We start from the raw sequence: 17,761 nt of genomic DNA on the forward strand, positions 1-17,761 counted from the left end.
ATCTGGTTTGTTCAATTATTATCCATCATAAACTGCATGTTACAAATATATGAATAATAAATAAATATATATATTATTTATTACACAATAAGCGGAGGCAGATCGTTCGAAAAAAGCGTTTGCCTCCGCCGGGCCGCCTTCTGGTATAAAGGCGGCGGAACGGCGGTTTGCCTGCGGGCCGGCGGCGGTACGAAGGCGGTAGGAAGCCGGCTGCCGCTTTTAAAAAGCGGCTGCCGCCGGCGGTGCGCCGTCAAACGTGTTTGCGATTACGCAATTCTGACGCTTCTACAGCCGCCGGATCACCGCCGGTGGTCCGCCGACTCATTGCTATCTGGGTCCTCTCTATATAAGATATAAGTTGTCCAAATAATGCTATTTAATTACACAGAACCGCATGTATTCAACCCATTTTTGAGCTAAAATACAAGTATACAGCTAAACCTAAATTGAGCTAAACCTATAGTCTACAAATACCACAGTTGTACAATTTTCCCACCCTATACTAAATTTACCCTATACAATAGCCTAATGACATAACATTATTTAATATTTGAATCACAGCTTCTATAGTGTAAATGACATCGACAACCCAAGTGCATTTTACCTCAAACTTGCGACTAGTTAACTTTCTAAAGTAGCAACGCTTCTCGGGTCGACATTAACACACTGACAAAATATATTCTGAATTAAAAATATTTTTATACCACTTTTTAATGTGTGATTGTGTAAAGGTGTTCACGAGATACCAACCTTTCGCGAACTTGCTTTCAACGTCGAACACTCGTTCTCATGAAGACTGCGGTGTGTGTGTGTGTGTGTGTGTGTGTGTGTGCGTGCGCGCGCGTGTGTGTGTGGCGCGCGTGTATGTGAGAGAGAGAGCGTGAGGAAACGGAAATGCATCTGAACGTTATTTGCTCTATGAAATACATTGATAAAGACGAAAACTAAGTACATTTAATCTATAATTTTATTTTAGTTTTGCCAAACACACATTACAGATTTGGTTAGTTATCGTTTTTTTGTAATGCCTCGTTTTTATTTTTATTTCAGTTAACGACAACCCACCTAGTTTTCGTTCATTTTCGTTAACGGTTATAACCTTGGTAACGAGACGAGATGAATCCTGCAGGCAGTTTATTGCAGTAGCGCTCCAGTCTGCAACGCTCTGAAAGCGGCCACAGTTCACACCAATGCAACGAGACGCGGTGCATCATGTTGATAAGACAACGACTCTTTGTTAGGCTACTTCTGTACAACTTCCGACTTTTCGGCTATTTTTTTGTAGCTGGATATATATATATATATATATATATATATATATATATATATATATATATATATATATATATATATATATATATATAATTTGTTGTGTCTTAATATGAATGAGGATACGGTTATTGATAAATCAAACTGTTATTGTTGTTCTTATTATCATTTAGGGGGGCTTAGGAACATTTTGGGGTAGCTTCAGCCCCCCCTAAAATAGGCCTAGCGACGTCCCTGGCTCACGGTCATTCGGCTGCATTCTGCCCCAAAGCATTCGCAAACAATGATCCGGCTGCTGTCCATAGTGCTGAAAAAGTAAGACCCTCTTCAGACAGCAGAGGTCGCCATATCGCAAGTTTCAATGGTTTTCCTGTATGTTCTCGTTTCAATGAATCTGTCTGCTCATATCCTAATTGTACATTTCTCCACATCTGTAGTTCTTGCAAGGATCCGCACCCGAAATCCGTCTGTCCACGCCGGTACAAACCGGAAGACAAAAGGAAAGCCCCAAATCAAAGAAAATTCTGAATAGTCACCCATCTACTCCTATCAATATTTTAAACCTTTCAAATTACCTTTTTTCTCACCCTGATCCGGTTTTTGTGGATTATTTAATCCATGGGCGTCGGAACCATTGTATGTGTGTGGGACAAGACCCACCCACTTTTTACCATCAATGATATTGGACCCACTCACTTTTATCGTCTCTAATCCAGCACATGTCTGTTTACCTACCCCTAACCAATAAATACTTATTATTAAACACATGTTAGACACTTTATTTCCACTTTTCTAATATTTTCTTCATTTTTATTGAAAAGAAATGCCTTTCCGCTCTGATATGTGATTGTAAAAGGGAGTAGCGTTAGCTCGGCCTAAGGCGGATTCGAACCGCGGGTCGATTTGCGTCAAAACCTGATGCCATGCGTCTTACCCCTACACTATAGCCGCTGTCAAAGATATGGTGATTTCCGTAAACTTGTCTTGTCCAACCAGAAGTTTAGCAAACAAGGCGATATTCTTGTACTTAATGTAAATGGCATCTACTCCAGTAAGATTTTCTGAGAGAGGACCCACCCACAATGTTTTTTTGCTTCCGACGCCCATGTGTAGTATAGTATCAATTTATGCACTAACAGTTGTACAGAATGTTCTCCGTATAGCTACTAACCTTTCTTTCACGTGTCTTGAGCCCTATTCGGACGGGATTAGTTTAACATGGGGAGGTGGGGGTAAAGTAATTTTACCTCAGGACGTCTGTAATATTAATGGCCAATTCGCACGGGATAAGACATCTCAGTAAAACTAGCAGAATTGGGAGGGGTAACTCGCTTTACGCACCAACTTAACCTCCTTGTCGTCATGTGCGTTGCTTCCTGTTTTCACGTGAGCAAACACACAATATGTGTGTGTGTGTATATATATATATATATATATATATATATATATATATATATATATATATATATATATATATATATATATATGTATATATATATATATATATATATATATGTATATATATATATATATATATATATATGTACACAATATGTATATAAACATAAACATTTAGGTCCAGTCTAACGATTCTGTTTGGATTGTATTAATAGACACTTACCTAAAGCTAAAAGAAGTGTTGTGCCTCTAAAAAGTGCTTTCGATCTTATTGTTGCTTTAAATTGTATGCGGAAAATACTGGAGGTTTGCCACAGAGTTGTCCCACCCAGTGACGCCGCTACCACCACGCGCATCACGCGCTGCGCGTAGGGCACCAAGTGCTCCGGGGAGCACCACAAGAAAATGCTCTCTCGACCCTCCCGCGGCTGCAAAATTCGCGAACGCCGCCACTGCGGGCATCATAAAGTGATCGGGCTTAGGGCATCAAATCGGCCAGCGGCGGGACTGGTCCCACCACCTACAACGAAACCGAGTGCTTCTTCAAGCGCTTCCATGCTTGCAAAACGCGCCAAAACTACTTTTAAACAGGAAATGATGGAATTTTACCGTACATTTTTACACCGGGTCTATTCGAACGGGATTAGTTTTACCCAAGGTCATTTTTCCGGACCTTTTTACAGAAGGTAAAAGTCTCCGTAATCTTTACTGACATTGTCCGTAATGATTACCGAGATGGCACATTCGGACGGGACTAAAATCACAGAGAACCTCTGGTAATAATTACTTTACCCCCACCTCCCCATGTTAAACTAATCCCGTCCGAATAGGGCTTTGGACACATATTGTACTGGATAAATGTCCAATGTGCTGTGATACTGGCAAGCTGTAATACAAATAAATAAATGAAGTAAATACAAACCATTGCATCTTAATGTAACAGCAGTAAAACAAAATAAACAGAAAAGGTGGCAATCACCAGAGACATCCTGATTGTCACCATACTGGCTAGACAATGTAATAATACTGAAGAATAACTACGCTGTCAGTAAAACTATTGAAAATCTTTTCTCTGTACTTTTTGTCAGATAAGTAAAGGTTCATGTTAATTAACAAATCACAGATTTTTGTTTTTATTGCATTTTAAAAAATATCCCAACTTTTCTGGAAACTGGATTTGTAATAACTCACTGACACGGTTGCCTTTTGGGGGGTTTGGGATACTTTGTTAAATTTTGTGTTAAAGTGGTACACCTTGTGCAATATAGACATTCAAATTCTTTGGTTTGCTTTGTGGGACTTTGTTGTACATCACCCACCGTATGCTTTATGATCCTTTGGGGCCTTTTGATGACACCGTGGTATGCTTTGGGATACTTTCGTGTGCATTTTATGATAGGCTGGTGTTTGTGTATTGCCAACACTTTTTAATATACTTTGTGTGTTTAATTTTGAATTATAAATACTTTATAGCATTTTTTCCTACCATCATCCTTGTTTTGGCTTCCTTTTCTTTTCTTTTTTGCTGAAATCTTGACAGCTGACTTCCTGTATTGAGAAACAAAAAACCTGTGTAAATTGCAATAGAGGTGTTTGCCTTGCAAGCCAGGTGAATATTTGAAATGCAGGAAAATCTGTTGACACTTTCTTTTTTGTCTTATATGAACACAATAAGTACATTGTACTTATTTTTGGATACAAGTACATAGTAGTTGAGGCCACTTTCTTTTCCATTTTGTATCATATTCTACAGCCAGGGTTCCCACTCTTTCATGCACACCAGATTCAAGGACTTTTTAAAGCACCTTTTATTTTAAATCATGCATAATAAATACGTTAAAGGTGGGTATGTTACTGCCAATCTGCACGGTATATCAAATACCTACTGTAACTGTGTCTATCATTACTGCAGTAACGCTAAGACATATACTGACAACTAAATAAAATGTTAGGGGCATGCGACTTTTTAAAAAATCTAATGAGGAGAAAGGCTGGTGGAGTGTACAAGAGCGGGAGCGAGTTTTAAAGAGAGCTGCAGTTTAACATTTAACAATTCCTGCTTTTAACATTTATTTCACACTGGTTTTAGTTTTCTTTTTTATAAATCATTACTTCATTAAAACATCAAAATATAGAGATAATATTGTATACATGAATTTTCGAATTAAATGAAAAGATATGGACAAGCAAAATTATTTATTAATCACCTGTACATGGTATCTTTTTAAAAATCTATTTGAAGATTTTTAAGACCTACACAGGGTGAGATCAGTGTTTGTGGAAACATCCTAAACCATAAAATGACTAAAATGACTTACTTTATATTAATACTAAAACAACTTTATATTTATATTAGTATATTAATAAAACTTAATATTCTAGATATGTTATAAAAGCACATTAGCTTATCATCGATCCACCAGTTAACATTTACAACTCTGTGGAAGCTGTGTAAAAATATGGGTTAATATGCATTAGTCTGAACAAACCAACTGGCGCACTGAAAATGCAATTTCACTCTTTGACAGTAGATGGCGCTTATGGAACAGCAGAAATATATTGGTTTCCCCAGTAACCTCTGTAAACAAAGGAGCGCTGCGCTGATAAACACTACTTTATTAAGCGTTATACGTTGGAACTTTGATTAACCAATTTTAATGTAGATCAACACTGAGCCAAGCATCACTGAATTTGCACTTGCCTGGCACTAAGCTAGTTAAAAAGCTCCACGTTATGTGCTCATTATGCAGAGCTGACTGCACGTGATCACAATCCATTTTTTCAGGTTTTTCCCACTTTTTTCTTGCTTTGGCAGCGCATAAAGGCCAATTTTTGTAATGGCACCATGCTACTCTAACAAAATGTAGTTCACACTTAATTCAAGCACTTTCAAGGACCTATGTTTGTTTTCAAGTACTTTCCAGGCCTTGAATCCATGTGTCTGAAATTCAAGGACTTTCAAGAAGCGTGGGAACCCTGTACAGCTCTGCATCTTATATTCTGTATTGCCACTTACCTGTCTGCTTTCTTCTTTGCCTCAATCTCTTTTTTCCTACTTCCTCTGTCTGTTCTCTTTCCTTGTCTGCCTCTATCTCTTCTGTCACCATCAGTCCCAGCTCTAAGTCTTTCTGTCCCTCCATCTCTCCTCTCTCCACTCTGTCTTTCTGTGCCTCTATCTCCATCTCCTGCATGTTCCTCCTCTCAGTCTCTCCTAATTCACTTTGCTCCCCCTGTCCTCTCTGGTCTTCATCCTCTATTTCTCTTTCTGCTTCATCTTTTTCTCCTGTCCTCTCGTGCTGCCCCACCTTCTCTCCTTCAGGATCACATGCTTCAGTAAAAAAAATAAAACAAGACATTTAAGATGCAGTGTATGGTTAAAAATATGAGTAACTAAAGAAATATAAAAAGTTATATAACAAAAGATATAAAAAAGAACAGAATTATACACCACCAGCAATCTATATATTGTGTGAAAAAGGATCTGCAATGACATTTCAGTCTGATCCATCTGGATAGGTACACAATACAATTTGTTTAGCTCCTGTGTATTTAACTGATCATATCCCCCTACAATTTATCATGCTGTTTAAAGGTCCCGTTTTTCGTGTTTTTTTGAAGCTTTGATTGTGTTTACAGTGTGCTATATAACATGTGTTCATGTTTCGCGTGTAAAAAAACACAGTATTTTTCACACAATTTACTGATCTGTATACCGCTGTTTTCACTGTCCTCAAAACGGCTTGAAAGATTTCCCTGTTCTATGAAGTCCCTCCTTCAGAAACACGTAACGAGTTCTGATTGGGCCAGCGGTTCCCGTGTTGTGATTCGACAGCAGCTTAGCGCACGCAGAGCGCACGTTACCGGAAAGGTCACGCCTCTCACCATAACGGGGATGCATGCGCTCAATGATCTCTAAGTACAGCGGCCCTGGGAAAGCCAAACAAAGGTGACTTGACTCTGGGATGAAAATAACAGCGTCTCGACGACATGGCGACAAACAAACTATACGAACGCAACCGAACGCAACACTTCCTATTCTCCACGCGGGAGCAACAAGACCACGCCCCCTTTTTCGCGTGTTGTTGTGGGCGGAGGTTAGTCGACAAACTGTTCTACTGACGTAATTAAAGCAGGAAATACCAGGATGTAGTCCTAACCAGCCGTTCGCTGTAGGCTTTGAAAGGGAACTTCTGTTAAATAAAATATCTCGCTTGGCATTGAACTTTGAGCTTTATAATTTTACAGGTATTATAAATGCTCTAACAGCAACATTACACACTAACTAAAGTTTGAAAAATGGGATCACGAAGAACAGGACCTTTAAGATCACTAAACTCTGGGCTTCTGGTAGTATCTAGGATATCTAAAGTCCACTAAAGGAGTAAGGACGTTTTCATATTTGGCACCTAAACTCTGGAATAGCCTTCCTGATAATGTTCGGGGCTCAGACTCACTCCTCCAGTTTAAATCTAGACTAAAGACGCTTCTTTTTAGCCAAGCATTCACAAAATGAACATTTCTGAAATATATTACTTAGACAAAGTCACCTCTTAAATTGTAATGTAGACACATTATTAGGGGCCAAGCACCGAAGGTGAGGAGGCACCTATTGAAATCGTTAGATTTCTTCTTATTATTATTATTCCGCCGCAAGTCTATGGCAGCCCATAGAACCGCTTGCGGGAAAGTTGTGAAATTTGGCACACAGATAGAGGACAGTCCCAGCATTAACCACACCAATTTTGGAATCTCTAAAACAATCCCTCTAGCGCCACCACCTGTCCAAAGTTTGACTAATATTTTTGCTAATAACTTTTGAACCATAAGGGCTAGAAACTAAATTATTTTTCCCTCTGATTCCTTGGCTCAAGTCAATTCGATTGCACCGTCACTTTCCGTCATAATAATTTTCCCGCCATTTTTAATTAACTGAAAAAACTACTTTTGCGAACTCCTCCTAGGCTGTTGCTCCAATTTGCACGAAAATTGAACCAGATCATCTTCAGACTATGCTGACAAAACCGTATTAGACTCGAGATGATTAGTCAAACTGTTATTGAACAACGCTCGAATTAAATCGACAAAGTGCCCACAAAAATGAAAGTCAGGCTTTATCTCCGAAACACTTTAGCATATTCTAACCAAACTTGGTGTGTGTTATGCCAACCATGACCTGAGGCTGCCTGCAGCGTTTCGGCGCAGTGCCACCTAGTGGTCCATAAATACAAAAATGTTATATTTTTGATTATAACTTAAGAACGCTTTAGCCAAATATCACAAAACTGGTCTCTTTAGAGTCGGGGCATCACGCCGAGCCATACCATACCCAATTTTCCCATATCAACCATTTTGGGCGTCGGCCATTTTGAATTTTGTCAGAAAGTGCTATGTTTTACAAACGCATTGGCGTATCATTACGAAACTCGGTGTGTGTCTTCGTCACCAAGCCCTGAAAGTACTCCAAAAGTTTCAAGGCAGCGCCACCTTGTGGACAAAAGTTATAATGAATTTTCCAATAATGCTAATAACTTTTGATTAAATTTGACTATTGGCATAAAACTGGTTTTAATAGATTCCTTGGGTCATGCCAAGAACATAGATCCCAATTTTACCATATTTGGCCAAACAATCTGTTCGCCATTTTGATTTCCTTTCGAAACCTACTTTTTCGAACTCCTCCTAGACCATTTGTCTGATTTTCACCAAAATCGAATCGTAACATCTTTTTTTACAGCAAAAAGTTACTAATTTCGTGTCAACAGACAAAACCGTTTTCATATACTGCAGCGACAAAGTTGAGCCATGATGCCAAAATGATTCTTGAGGCTGTATCTCTGCAATGCTTTGACATACTGACACCAAACTTTGCCTTTGTCATTGTCATCTGACTCTGACCACACCACATCAATTTCGTTACTGCGCCACCTATTGGTCAAAAGTGACAAACCATTAAATCATATTATTAGTGACTGTATATAGGATTTTTCAGCCATTTTTGCCTAAAATCATCTTAAAATGCCTATAATTGCTCGTTGTTGTAGTTGGTCTAACCCTCCCAGCCATGTTGGCATGTCTTGTCTTCTTCTTTGCGCTTGGCCCCGTTAATGGCTGCTCGCAGATATATTTTTTTGTGAAGCTGCTTTGAAACTATATGTATTGTTAAAAGTGCTATACAAATAAATGTTAATTTAAATAAACAATGCAGAATCAATCTTAATAGCCATGGAATGTACTGATGTTGTGATGTGACCTACCTTCTAACAAACCTTCAAACAGACACAACATCTTCTCCAGGACCTCTGGCAGCTCAAAGGGGCACTGCAGCTGGGCCTTACACTTTTTATTTTGTGGTCGGTACTTTCCCCACAGCAGGAGGGGAAAGTATCCAAGAGCTTTCAGTTTCTCCACCTTAACATAGAAAAGCATATAAGCAAATACAGAGGCAGGGTTACAATGGCATTATTATTATTATAAGGCTCCACCAGGAAATTCTGTGTAGTGTTTTGATATTTATACGTAGACAAGCTCATTATTATCTGAAATGTTAAATGCAGTTGGGTTGATGAGTTCTTGCTTCCCTGCACAATGTAAATACAATTCTGTATTTGTGTAATGTTGACAGGAACCTGCAATGCCTGACCAAAATACAAAGACAGAAAATGTTTATTACCAGCAGGGCACTATTGTCGAAAATCTTTCCTTGATTGCGAGATTTTTTGACTTGCTGTGCCCATTCCTTGGCCTTAGTGCGAATGTTTTCATGCGGGCCGTCTGCCTGGACTTCATGTCCAGCAGTTTCCCACACTGAGAAAGGGAGAGAGACAGAGCAAGTGATGGGGAGACGGTGTGACAAAAAAAGGTTGTAAACTGCTGTCCAGTTGATCAAGCATTGTTGATTTTCTAGCTTTCTTTTAACAAGGGCCTTAATAATGACTTGGAGGCCAAGTGAATGCAACTAATTGAACAGACAGACTAAATATGCAGTTGAGTCAATGCACCGGAAAATATGAATGTCCATCATGTGGCCACAGACATTATACCTTAATATATGGATAAAATAAAATATGGATAATCTCAATGAACTGAGTGACCACAGTTGAGAACCACCACAATAGAACAATGTAATCTGTCTGTAATAGAAATATTCAATGTTAAATAGCCTTGTAAGAGGATGTAACTAAAAGAACCAACAGTCAAACATTCAATATCAACAGGTACCTTTCCATCAGGTTGGAAATTAAACATTTTGAAAAATACCTACTATGATGAAAATTCATAGTGTATCAAAACAAAACTCTTTCTGTTTTTTGTATGACGAACATAATGTATCCACTGCAAACTCCAGTTTAATTGTCACTGTATTGCTTGGCCAACAAATACTGAGATATTTGATGAAAATAAAGTTTATTTGAATTGGACTTAATGACTTAAAAATGGGGATTAGCAGTTAGACAGTACAATAGCATTATTTGTACATTATTTACCTTGGTGCATCTTCGATTTGCACAGTTGATCTTCTTCAGGCAGTGGGCGCATTGCCGAAAAGTGGATCCACCTGGCATTTTTACTACAGATGAAACAAAAATAAATTATAATTATCGACATGCCACGTACATTTTTTTTTAATTATGTGTACGTTATTGTCAACCATGGATAAAGTTTGTTGGACCAACGGGATGGGTGACATGGAAAACATTAGACAAAATGCATATTAAGTAATCTAATTGATATACATTATATTGAACTGCAAGGTAATGTAAGTGTGTTATATCAGAGTAAGTATGGGTAGCACTTTTGTGGATATCACAAAGTAACTTTTATTTTATGGTAATAATTAGTAACTATTTTGTAATATTAATGTGTAATTTATTGGTTAAATATTAGTCATTTTTGGTAAAAGTAAATATTAGCATTATAAAAGTACTACATTAATGTAGTAATTTGATCACTCATTGAATAATTACTATGTAATACTTTGGAAACATTGGCTTACTTTCCTTCTCTCTTTAATAGAACTGCCATTTTCTCGAGAACAGATGAAATTGTCTCAGTACTGTAACCAAATAACTATTAAGCACTAACACAGTAAATTCAGGCTTGATACCTTAATGTTGTTGTTGTTTTTTCTGCTTGCGACAATTTTTCTTTAGGTAAAATGCTAAAATGCACTATATATGATGACATTACAAGTCAAAAATCCCGGGAATAGGAGCCTAATCCAACCCTACTGTATCATGCATCTGCAAGCAACTAGTAATGCCTGCCTGAATGATACCAACGTGCCCGTTATTCTATCAGATCTCAGATCGGCTTGACAGGCGCCCAAGCCAATCACTTGATTCGGCCCGAACTAAAATAATGAGCGGTGTTTATTGCAGATTAAAAAGTCTAGAGTCACTCGATTTTTATACTCTCCTTTTCAGAGTACTTACATTTTAATTATGTATTGACATATAAAGAAAGTTTAAACAAATTTGGACAAAAGTGTTTTAGATCATTCTACCTTTAAGATACAATTTATACAAAACGAAATTCCCAATAAAGAAATGGTTTCTAAGCAAAATCATACAGAATTTCGTTCAAAATTATTTCTGACCTTCTGTCTTCTGACATATTGCGCATATTTTCACTTTTCATAATCAATGAGGCCTAGATTGAATTTAAAAATAACATTATAATATTAAAAATAAACAGGAACTTCCTGTAAAAGGTCTGAAAGTCCGAACCATACAGAAAATGCTTTCACACTGGAAACGAACCGAACCTTTGTTCAGTTTGATCCGGTGCGAGACGACCTCTTTTCGTCGGACCAAATTTCGTCTGTTTGGTCCGGCCCTTGGTCAGGGGAGGTTTCACATCGGCCATTTTGATTCGGACCAAACTGAAAAGTCCGAAAATCCGGCCCAAACAAGGCAGGTCAGGGCTCCCACGCTTCTTGACAGTTCTTGAATTTCAGACGCATGGATTCAAGGTCTGGAAAGTACTTGAAAACAAACACAGGTCCTTGAAAGTGCTTGAATTAAGCATGAACTTACTTTTGTTAGAGTAGCGTGCGCTATTACAAACATTGGCCTTCATGCGCTGCCAGAACAAAACAGCATTACTGGAGGAAGGAAGATATTTCTGCTGTTCTATAAGCGCCATCTACTGTCAAAAGCCCTATTCCGGTGGTAATTGTTTCTCTTGGGGTCGTAAGGTGTTTTCATCATTTACAGAGGCTAGTCTGAGATTTTATTGCCGTCTGAATCCAGAATGTCAGTGTTTTTCTCTCACCACTCGTGTAAAAATCCCCGGCCGAATGACCTCCTGTTTTAGACAAACACCAAGGACGTGTGGTGATTTAATTACCGTCTGAATCCACATCTCAGAGTTTTCAAGATGAGATCTCTTCAAAATGCACTGTTTATATCCTTTTTGACCCCTGCAGGCCACCGTACGGTTGCGCTTTGCTGTAATTTGGATGCATTTTAAAGATCTAGCCTAACATTACTGAAATGCTGGCAAGTATTTACAAGAGCGATATATTTCATCACCACTCAAAGAATAAAAAGAAGAAAAGCATGTAAACATCTGAAATCTTTTCATTTAATTGGAAAATTCATGTATACAATATTATTTCTATATTTTGATGTTTTAATTAAGTAATGATTTATAAAAAAGAAAACGAAAACTAGTGTGAAATAAATGTTAAAAGCAGGAATAAGAGCGATCTCTCGTTAGAACTCGCTTGCTCTTGTACATCAGCCTCTTTCCTCTTTGGATTTTATAAAATTGGAAATTTTTCCTCATTGGAAATTGCATTTTAGTTGTCAGTATAAGCCTTAGCGTTACTGCATTAATGATAGACACAGGTACAGTAGGTGTTTGATATATTGGCAATAACACACCCACCTTTATCGTATTTATTGTGCTTTATTTAAAATAAAAGCTGCTTTATGTGGAGGTATACGAGGACTTTAATTTTGAAAGGGGTTTTGTGAAAAAAGTGTGTGCGTGAGAGAGGGGAGGAGCTAGACGTGCGGGAGAAAAGATACGGAGAGAAGGGAAAGAGAAAAGTTTTAGTTTTTCTCGTGACTTCTTGGATTCTACGTGGAACAGCATTTTTACAAGTGTCGAGGTGAGCTGGTGAGAAGCTGGACCGAGCTTGTGCTGTTGTGAGTTTCAGCCGAGCGTGATCGCTGATGCTGAAGAACTGAACTGCGCGCGTGTGTGTGTGTGTGTGTGTGTGTGTGTGTTATGAAGAGGGGCATTGCTCGTCGTGCTGGCTGAGACAGTCCGACGGCCCGAGTGTTTGTCTCCGATTAAAGGGAGCTGAGGTACCGTGAGTTTTCTCCACTGTTTGTTGAACTACAGTTGACATCCGGAAGAAAATACACGGACATTAGTTTAGTTTTATGCTGTGGAATAAAGGCCAATTTATACTTCTGCGTCGAGTGCACGCAGAGGGTACGGCGTACCCTACGCATAGACGCGTTGGATACGCCGTACCCTACGCCGTAGCCTGACGCGCACCTCTCCAAAAATGTAACAACGCGTCAATTCTACGCGGACCGCAAGCGCTGTGATTGGTCTGCCAGAACCCTTCCCTCAGGTCAATAAATAAATAAAAAAATCTGCGATAGGAGTGTGTGTGTGTCCAGAAATTGGATGATAGTTCCTTATGTCTGCTATAACACACTATTTTGCAGTCCAGCGATTCTTTATGGTAGTAAATAAATACATAGACCCGCTGAATATAGTTTATTTATTTTCTCATTAAAACCAAAGATGTTAATCAGTAATTGTATATCAAGAACAGGGACACATTAGGGTATATTTCGTGAATGAAGTCTCCGCAACAACAATCGCTTGCTGAGCCACCGCTGCTGAAAACAGCGGCCACGAGCTCCGCATGGTTTCACAAATGCATTCCAGCGCCAGATCGCCTTATTTAACTTTACTAATCAACAAGAGATGCTTAATTTGTATTAGATACAACAACTCAAGCTGCAAGAAAAGCCGCTCTCTCACTGCTGCTGATATTCCGACATGAATGTACAGATTCTACACATCAAGCTGCTTCTTCTTCGGCTGTTGTCTTGATTACACCAACATGCCCGAGGACACTGCCTTCTAGTGTCTGCATGTGGAATTGCACATTGACGCAGACAACAGCGCAGAAGTATAAATGCTCACGACGGCGTCGGCTACGCGCGTAGCCTACGGCGTACACTACGGCGTACACTCGACGCAGAAGTATAAATGGGCCTTAACGCTGATGCAGATCGAGTGATTTTTGCCTCTGTTGTTTCGAGAAAATCCTCGCTCGCCATTTTTGACACATTAGCGCCGCTGTGGGATGCAAACGGCATTGCGAATTCTTTGAAATCTTCACTGACAGTATTTTTCTTCCCATTTTTGAGTATGTCAGTCAGCTATTGGCCCTGAGAACTATTTTCTTCCTTTCTATATTTTTCTCTAAATTTCTTTTTTTGGACACTTTGCAGTGAAATTCATTTTAAGATTTGGAAGTTTTTTTTTTATAAACTTTCTGCATAAATCTGCATACACTTTTTGAACTGGTAACAGTTTTGTTTTGAGCGAATCTGCATTACGGTACGTGTTTTTTTGTGGAAAAGGACTGCCTCGTATATTGGAAGCACTCACGTGGATGATATATTTTTTTGGGGGGGATTCTCTGTTTTTCTTGTGTTCTGAAAAAAAGGAAAGAGACTTTCTGTTTTTGACAGGTTGCAATTTGTTGATTGAAGTACCCTGCCATATCTGGACACTCCAACTCCAGCTCAGTTCTACTGTGAGGTAAAATTTAACCCTGGGTTGTGGATCTCACTCCGGTATGTGGACTGACATGAAAAATATCTGATGTGAATGTAAAGTCTATAATGTACTTTTGAGTGAACTGAGAACCATTTGAACGTTCTATCAGAACTGTTGTTGTCTTCCTATTTCTGTTTGGTTTGAAGCTTTATTTCTTTTGTTGTACATTTTGTTGTGTCCATAAGTGAAGTGAAACAAGAGTTTATCTCATGACTTGTTTTTGTTTGTTTACTCTTTACTGAACATTTAGGTAAATAAGTCTAAGACTATTGTCTCCTTGGAGTAGGGGCATTCTCCTGTCTTGTTGGCTGGTCGTCGGGAAAAGGAAAATTAACTAATCAAACTCTGAGAAGCTACCGTGTACATTTTGAGTCTTGGAGCTTCTCCTGCCAGTCATCACTAAAAGAGAAAGACTTAAATAAATCAAGACAGAGAAAAACATACTTAGGCAATAAGTATAGGAATTAATCGTACTAGGGGGTGGGGACCTAGATCCTGTCATTTTCCTAGTCGTCCAAGGTAGAGCATAGAAAACACTTACCCCTACATTGTAGTGAAATTTCCCGCTACCTTTAATTTAACTGTCACCCCCCCCCCCCCTTTTTGAGCATTTACGTGAAAATGCATAACCCAAACTTAAATGGTTGTAATTCATGAACCTTTGGACTAAAGACTTATGGTTGGCAGGGCTCCCACGCTTCTTGAAAGTACTTGAAAGTACTTGAATTTCAGACACATGGATTCAAGGCTGGAAAGTACTTGAAACAAATATAGGTCCTTGAAAGTGCTTGAATTAAATTTGAAATAAATTTTGTTAGAATGATGTTATTAAAAAAAATGTCCTACAATATATGTGCTATCAAAGACAGAACAAAACGTTGCTTTATGTTCGGGGGGTGGAGGGTAGCAGGGAAAAAAAAACTTGAACCGATGTAGAGCAGTATACACTTGCTGAAATGAAAAGTTGTGATTTCTAGCCGATATGGCTAGCCTACGAAGTAGGAACTATTCTCTCATTCCTACATAATAATCAAGAACTTTGCTGCCATACCATGAGTGCAGCGGAGCAGTGATATTACACAGCGCCTGACAATCGGCTAACTTCTGTCAACATAACCAACGTGACAACCTGCTTGCACAGAGAGAGCGCTTGGGACAATTTTCATGCGCTGTGATATCATTGCGCCGCTGCACCCATGGTACGGCTCAAGTTCCTTGATCATACGCAGGAATGAGAGTATAGTTCCTTGCCATATCGGCCTAGAAAATCACAACTTTTAATTTTTCCGTCGGCCTTAGTACACGATGTAACTATACACATCACAACATGGAGGAAATGTGCTTATTGAGCTCAGGGCTAGCTGGAGCGTTTACCGCCAGTCTTGTGCTAAGCTAGGCTAGCGGTGGGTGCGTCAGACAGAGTTGAAACACAACCAGACACGGAGATGAGAATGGTATGTTTGGACTTATCTAACTCAGGGGGATACGGTGAATAAGCTTGGGGGGGGGGGGGGGGGGGGGGTATGCTGTTTCATGCATACTCAGCTTTTACACTGTTAAAGACTTGGATTCCCATCCTAAACATGGACAAAGTTTCACAAAAAAAAGTTGGACATTTGTGGAGTATCTCTGTGCCAAAAATACTCCTTCCGGTTTCTCATAAGTTCGGAAAGTTTTTCGAGTATGGGTATATGGGGCGGAATGTCTTTGTACGGGCCGTACGGGCGCGCGACTAGAGCGAGAGAGCAAACGCTTTGGGGAAGCCGGCTGCGCTGCAGTCACAGGACTTCACGAAATCAACGTCTCCAAAAGATGTGTGTTTTTGGTTGTCATGGCAAGACAATCATGTTTTCCGGAGCAGCAACGGAGTTGTGTAAGTGTTTGTTTGTTCTAGGGGTGTCCCCGACTAATGATTTACATATTCGAATCAGAATTGTCGAATCTTTCTATAGTCGACCGATAGTCGAATCATCGAGCCCGATCTCACGAAAATGCGTATAAATAATTAGAGTGTGCAATCTCGTGGAATGTATACGGCAAAATGAGTTTTGGCATGCATGGTACGGCGTTTTTTCGCGTTCATATGATACGCACTTTATGGCATATTATAAGTGCGAACCCCCACCCCCTCCCTCACCCTACCCAAAAGCGTGTCATATACAAGCCATAAAATGCGTAATATATGCACGCGAAAAACTGCGTAGCATATGCACGCCAAAACTCATTCAGGCGTATATTCCACGAGATTGCTACACTTGTACTATTGATACGCATTGTCATGAGATCGTGTTGGATCATCTATGTGTGTGTGAATGGGTTGGAGGGGCACGACAGTCAGCAGGCGGGTAAAACTATTTTTATTTTATTTTACACACTCCACACATCAACACCTTTTAATAAAGCGACCAAAACTGCCTGCCAACTGACAGACGAACTGACAATGGCTTTCTTATTTAGGTTTAAATAAAAGGTAATGTGGTGGATAAACATTTGTAAAATGTTTTCTCATAATATTTTAAAGCCGCGATCGAAATACAAAACATCGCACAGATATATAAAAGCACATTTTAGATAAATAAACCACAAAAAAAAAACCTGCCTATAGAGGAAAGAACACACCGACTGCAGACGGATTTGCATTTCACATTTTGCGAAATTAAATTAAATCGGCAAAATTGCTGTGCCAGCATGCTTTCAGTGCAGCGGAACATCGAGACAACGAAAAACAATAAAAATTATTAATTTACAGTATTAAATTAGAACAGAATATACATTTCTAATAATAAAAAATAAATAAAAACAAAATAAAGTCAGAATCAAGTCACAGGGAGCATAATACATGTGTGCAAAATTCCAAAGTGCAGGGGAACATAATATTAAAAAACACAAGCCACAGTTAAATTAAGTAACCCTGAGTGATCAATAAATAAAATAAAAATAAAATAAATTATTAAAACAACTAAAGTTTTGCCAGAATTGTGAAATTTCTCTTTTTAACTGCCGAAACAACAATAAACGCTAAACTGGCTTTTTTTTTTTAGCTAAACATGTTCACAGCAAATTAAAATTAGAAACGGCTTAAATGTTTGAAAACACTTGTACCCGATCGAAAAAAATCCATTCTTTCACTCTGCTTGTGTGCGTTTGAGTCTTTTCGAATTGTGTGCGGGGAAAACCAACTTGTTAACGTTGGCCGGCTGTAGTGCGCTCTTAATCTTGCCCGTTTTAAGTGGAAAGCCATGTTTGTTGTTGATGAGTGCTAGGACATGAGCTGTTG

The 17,761-nt window shown here is 38.9% G+C and overlaps 1 pseudogene across 1 annotated transcript; it reads right to left on the reverse strand.

The window, feature by feature from the left end:
• Positions 1–5,515: 5,515 nt before the first annotated feature.
• On the reverse strand, positions 5,516–10,229 carry LOC307132130 (annotated as a pseudogene). The gene is made up of 5 exons: positions 10,152–10,229; positions 9,338–9,471; positions 8,922–9,075; positions 5,684–5,995; positions 5,516–5,520 (listed from the first exon to the last, which is right to left on the reverse strand). The product of its transcript is annotated as an uncharacterized misc_RNA (transcript).
• Between the last annotated feature and the right edge of the window lie 7,532 nt (positions 10,230–17,761).

Source organism: Gobio gobio (genome assembly GCF_949357685.1).
Source record: "Gobio gobio genome assembly, chromosome: 10".
In the NCBI taxonomy this organism is placed as follows: domain Eukaryota; kingdom Metazoa; phylum Chordata; class Actinopteri; order Cypriniformes; family Gobionidae; genus Gobio; species Gobio gobio.